The sequence below is a fragment of the Peromyscus leucopus genome, chromosome 8b, assembly GCF_004664715.2.
Source record: "Peromyscus leucopus breed LL Stock chromosome 8b, UCI_PerLeu_2.1, whole genome shotgun sequence".
NCBI lineage: Eukaryota > Metazoa > Chordata > Mammalia > Rodentia > Cricetidae > Peromyscus > Peromyscus leucopus.
The window spans coordinates 71,244,789-71,250,851 of record NC_051086.1 but is presented as its reverse complement, the minus strand read 5'-3'; the positions used below and the strand labels follow the sequence as shown (position 1 = coordinate 71,250,851).

The window sequence follows — 6,063 nt, the reverse complement described above, 5'->3', positions numbered from 1 at the left end:
AATAGGAAGTCAGCTGCTGGTTTCCATGGCGATGGCGATGGACTGGTGGGCTGGACCGGCTGGCAGGCTGGCAGGGTCGGGACAGAGGGAAGAGCAGGTTCCTTGCTGGATGGCAGCTTAGACACCGCCCCCCCCATGTGGCCTCTTCATCCCCTTGGCCCCACACGCCCCTCATCTTCCAGGGTGCAGAGGAAAGGAAATGGAGCAGTCCTCGCCTGTCAGGCAAGACTGATGGAGATAGGACAGTGTGACAGAGACCCTAGCCATACAGAAGAGCAGAACTGGAAAAGATGGGATTTGGGATCAAACAAAGAAATGAAAGACTGAAAACAGGAAGGTGACCAAAGAGAGGTGGAAATAAGCTGAAAAATTCCTTCAGCTTCTTCATGCAGACGACATTTGGGGGACTTCACGGGCCAGCAGGGGAGACCACACGACACGACCTGTTGGGCTGGTTTTGCCCTCAATTGTCAGGCAGTTCATCTTCTGTCTAGCCTTAGGCTTCGCTGATTTATTTATTTTTGCTATGAGAAAAATGGCTTTTGGGAACAAGGACATAGGAACTGCCCCACCCAGGTGCCTGCCTGTATGTGGGGCACCTAGATCCCTAGAGAGAAGTGTTGGGAGAGGCGGCCCCTGTTCCCCGGACCCAGCAAAACAAGCAGCCAAGGTCGGGGCCCTCATGTGGCACCCCTGAGGAATAGCAGCTAAACCATAGAGAACACTCCCCGACCCCAGACTGGAGGTAGGCTCCATCGCGGCCGGAGCTGATGGAACTAGGGGAAAGTTGCATGGGCAGGAGGTGACAGATTCACTTCCTAAAGCAGTGTATACATCAGTGTGCATGTCACTCCGTGATGCTTGTCACGTAACTTTAGGTCAGCATGAATATGCATGTCACTATGGAATATAGTATGTATGTATAAGAGATCTATTTATGTCTGTGCACATGTGGAGAGGATCATTGTATGTATGCGTACTATTTTATGTCTGTGACTCTCATTGTATACTTATCTGTGCAAGTTTCTGTGTCTGTTTGACACAATGTTTATGTGCATACAATTATGAGTATGATTCTACCATTATAAGTTTGCAAATTATAACTTCGTGGCATAAATCATGTATATAGACGCCATTATATGGCATCAACAAATTATGTCACACATTGTCATGCAATAATGTGCAATGGCACACAATGACATGTGTATATAATGATACTCGCCAGGTGTGATGGTGTATACCTTTAATCCCAGCACTTGAGAGGCAGAGGCAGGTGGATCACTGAGAGTTTAAGGATAGCCTGGTCTACAGGGCAAGTTCCAAGACAGCCAGGGCAACACACACACACACAAAAAGAACTGTCTCAAAAAACACAACCAATTTTTTTTAATTTTTAATTTTATTTATTTATTTATTTATTTATTGAGACAGGATTTCTCTGTGTTACAGTACTGGCTGTCCTGGAACTCACTTTATAGACCAGGCTGGCCTTGAACTCAGAGATTCACCTGCCTCTGCCTCCCAAGTGCTGGGATTAAAGGACTGTACCACCACCGCCTGGCTACCAAAACCAATTAAAAAAAAAAAAAAAAGATGATATTGGGGGTGGGGATTTAGCTCAGTGGTAGAGCATTTGCCTAGCAAGCGCAAGGCCCTGGGTTTGGTCCTCAGCTCCGGGGGAAAAAAAATAAAAGAAAAAGAAAAAAAAGATGATATGGAGATGCATCTCTAGATGCCCCACCAAATTCTCACTTTTTACTTACATATATATATATATATATATATATATATATATATATATATAACAGTCCTTTATATAACATGGTGAAATATCTACACACAGCTTATACATAAACATCCTCCTGTTTACCCAAGATCTCTTGCATGCCAGGGAAGTACCCTACCACTGAGCTCTATCCTCAGCCCTCTTACATGCTTCACATCTCTAGATTGTTTATAATATCTACTTTATAATACGATGTAAATGCTAAGCAAATTAATTTACTGTGCTATTGCGGAAACCATGAGAATAATGACAAGAGATGTCTGTACGTTAAGATGCAGCTTCCTTTCTCAAGGTCTAATACAGCTCCAGTCTCCACCTGCTGGATTACAGGCACATACCACACACTTGGCTTGCCATTAAAGACTCTTTTTCCCCCTCAGTCTGGCCAGTAGGATGGTTCCGTGGGTGGAGATATTTGCCACCAGGCCTGACCACCAGAGTTTGATGGTGAAAGTGGACAGCTGACTCCTTGTGCAAGGTGTTCTCTGACCCCCCCACATGCGTGCCGCCGCACACAAGCACACACACACACACACACACACACACACACACACACCTGTACTCACACACACAAATAAAAATAAATTTTTTTTTTCAATTCATAGGTGTAGAACCCCCACCAGAGATCCTGGCTCTGTGTGTGCCATTATGTGATTTTATATTATCACCTCTAAAAGTGTCACTCTATGTACATGGAGCCGCTGTATTTATGTGAATGTCACTATGTGGATATATTCTTGGGCATGACATGTTATGTATATATGCTACTGTATGTGTGAGTACTATGAACATGTCTGTCCTAGGTAACTATACACCCATGTGATATGCCAGCCACGTCTCATAGTCTGTCTTGGCTTGTGCATGTTGCTGGCATTTGTGGACAGGGCCTAGTGAAATGCATATGAGCGACGACGCATGTGTGTTTTGCTGATTAGCACCCATGACCTGTCATTGTGTAAGGTGCTGGTGGGCAACGTGTGCCACGGTGGTTCTACCCAACTCTTATGCTACCAAGGATCCTCTAGACCCGTGGCTCTCAGCCTGTGGGTCACAACCCCTTTGGGGATCGAATGACTCTTCCAGAGGTCACCTAAGACCATTGGAAAACAAATATTTACATTATGATTCACAACAGTAAGCCTGGCTGCGGCTGTGGCAGGTGGCTTTAATCCCAGCACTCGGGAGGCAGAGGCAGGCGGATCTCTCTGAGTTCGAGGCCAGCCTGGTCTACAAAGCGAGATCCAGGGCAGATTCCAAAACTACAGAGAAACCCTTTCTTGAAAAAACAAAAACAACAAACAAACGTAACAGTAGCAAAACTACAGTTATGAAGTAGCCACAAAAGTAATTTTATGGTTGGGGGTCACCACAACCATGAGGAACTGTATCAAAGGGTCACAGCATTAGGAAGGTTGAGAACCACTGCTCTAGACTTTCTTAGGCCCAAACCAGAGGCAAGTGGCCTTCATTTTGGAGCTGAAGGGAGTAAACAGAAACTGGAGCAGGAATTAGGATCCAAAGTAGAGGTCCCCTCATACCCTAGGCCTTTGTTCACCTTGCCAGGGGGTCCGCTTCCGGTGAGCCAAGCTCTTCCATCCCCAGGCTGCAGGCTGCGGCCTAGTCTGGCCTAAGTCTTCTTACCCCAGCACAACCAATCTTTCTCTTGGGTGGTACCCCCTGGAACCCACACAACCCCAACGCCCCAATAACAGAGTCTCAGACGAAAGGGAGAAACAAGTCCATTCTTTATTAGTGTTGAGGGCCCTGTGACCCCGACCCATCCCCGTCCGTCTGGCCTCCCTTCTGGCCTCCCCCCAAGTCTGCCGGCCGGTGGGGCATCCTGCCCCACCCCATCTCCTCAGACTTGCATGGGGAGAGCTGCTGTGCTGCTGTTTCCACAGTTGTCTGGGGGGTGGGGGTCAGGAAGTACAGTGCTTGGGGCGCAGTGAAAGTCTCGGGGCGGGGGAGCTGGTGAGATGGGGGAGGGGGTTGGAGAGATGCTCACCCGTCTTCTTGACCCTGGTGGAGGAGGACGGTGGCAGGTGGCCGCGGCGGCGGCGGCGTCGGCGTCGTCTCCGAAGCCCACAGTACACTCATCCATAAAGTAGGAAACACTACACCCTCCAGTGCTGTTAGTAGTGCTTTCTACTTTATGGGTGACTGCACTGTCTGTCTGTCTGTCTGTCCACGGGTGTGCTTCAGGCCACCTGCTCTTCCTGCTGACTTCCTGCGTTAAAAATAAGCCCTCTGCCCCCAAGTGTCCCGCCCCCGTCCTCTGGTTTCCCAAGGACCCCTACACCGCCCCCCACCCGGCTGTGGCCCCCTCGAGGGCCCGCCCGCCCTGGGCCTTGTGGGTGGTGACTCAGCATGGCGCCAGACTAGTCTCTTCTTCCCCCCCCCCCCAACTTCCTCTTTGAGCCCGGCTCCCCTTCCCCCCTCCCCTCCAGGTTTCCACCCTAGGCTCTCCCTTCTGGGGACACTCAGGTGGAGGCCACGGCCACTCCCGAGGCTCGGCCCCATCTTGAGACCCGCAGCGTCCTGCCTGGGTGGTGCCGCCCAGCCCAGCCGTCGGACGCACCGCCTCGAACCCCACGGAGGCAGCCACGGCCTCCTCCCGCCGAAGCCCGGGTGCCCAGCCTTGGCATTAGACAGAGGCTCTGGTCCCCGGAAGCCTGTGTCCCTCCCCATCGGGCCAAGGCCCCGAGCGAGCCCCGAGCCCCTGGCTGTCCCCCAAGCTGGAGTCCCAGGATGGGCGGATGGAGACGGAGGCCATGTTGGGCGGAGGGGAAAAAACCCATCATCCCCAGTCGCCGATGCTGGTCCCGCTGTTTCAGCCTTCGCCCACTCTCCATTCCCACCCTGCTCTCCAGCCCCCCTTCCTCCGAGCCTTAGGGGCGTCTTCACAGGGGGAGGGGAGTGCGGAAACCATCTGACCCCTTAACCCCGCTTTTAGAGAATTTAAAGGATTTTGAGCCGGGCGGGCGGCGGTGGCGCACGAAGCCTTTAACCCCAGCACTCGGGAGGCAGAGGCAGGCGGATCTCTCCCTGGTCTACAGAGCGAGTTTAGGACAGCCAAGGCCAGCCCTGTCTCGAAAAAAAGAAAAAGAAAAAAGAAAAAAAAAAGGTTTTGAAAGCTGTTCCCAATGAAGGCCAGCGGATTCTAGCGCCACCGCCTCCTTTGCCTACAGCTTTGAGGGGGCCCTGGCACCCAAGCCCTTGGCCGTCTGCTGTCCCAGGGCCTCTACTTCGAACCTGAACCCAAAGCCTTATCACCGCCCTTGAGGCCCAGCGCTAAGGAGCCCCGGTTGGGGCTGGAGTGAAGATGTAGGCCCTTACCTGGAGATGCTGCCGAGCCGAGGGAGACAGGCTCCAAAGTGGGGTTCCCTTCGGGGTGGGCAGGGCTTATAACCCCGAGGCCACGTGGGTCAGGCCTCAGGGCGCCCAACGGTCTTGGAGGCCGCCTCCACAACGCATCAGAGATTAGCCACCCCCCCCCCTCCCCGGGGAGTGCAGACTGACAGGAAACCAGAGACAAGGCTGGGTCTTGGCGGGAGGGGGCTGAAGAGGCCATCTCACAGGCCTCGGCAGGTGGCTTCCTGGATCCCAGGCCTGCCCTTCCCCGGTGGAACTAGCCACAGGAGGATGGTTCAAGAGTTGAGAGTGACTCACTGGAGGTGGCCCCAGTTCCCTGCTAGGACCTTCAGTGAGTGCCCAGAAGAAAGAGTCCTGAACTCCAACACTAGAAAAATACAGTTCCCCGAGCCCTACCCTTCCCACACAGACAAGCCCTTTCTCTGGGCGCTGAGACCAAGTAAGGCCTGGCTGTTCTCCTGAGAGGCTGTGGAAGTACAAAGGCATGTAGGGAGGTCAGAACCCATAGACCAGGGAGTCAGTGTCCTCAGGACCCCCGAAAGCCACCAGTTTCCCGGCCTAGTTAGCCCTCAGCATCATGGTGTTGTGTGCGTGTGTCACAGTTGGGTTGGGTCTTCATTTTGTTTTTAGGGCCTGTAAGGACAGAAGGACAGGCCATGTCAGTGGGGATGAGGGCCCTCGGGCAGGGCATAGGTATCTTGGAGTCTTGGGGGAGGGGGGAAAAAAAGGTTCTGACAGGAGGTTCTCTTGGCCCCCGGATGTGGGCACGGGCCCGCCCACCTGCATGTCACCCCCACTTTCCCCATGGGGAAGGCAGGAAACTACCCAGCCTAGGGCCCCCAGCTGGGGGATGGGAGCAAGGTGGGGGTCTGGGCGGGAGTTTAGGGGGCTGAGTGTGGGCCCCA

General features: G+C 52.8%; 1 long non-coding RNA gene across 1 annotated transcript; it reads right to left on the bottom strand.

Annotated features, from left to right (window-relative positions):
• Positions 1-3,509: 3,509 nt before the first annotated feature.
• LOC119086992 lies at positions 3,510-5,180 on the bottom strand. Its single transcript, XR_005090405.1, has 2 exons — positions 5,123-5,180; positions 3,510-4,013 (listed from the first exon to the last, which is right to left on the bottom strand). It is a non-coding gene; the product is annotated as an uncharacterized LOC119086992 (long non-coding RNA).
• Between the last annotated feature and the right edge of the window lie 883 nt (positions 5,181-6,063).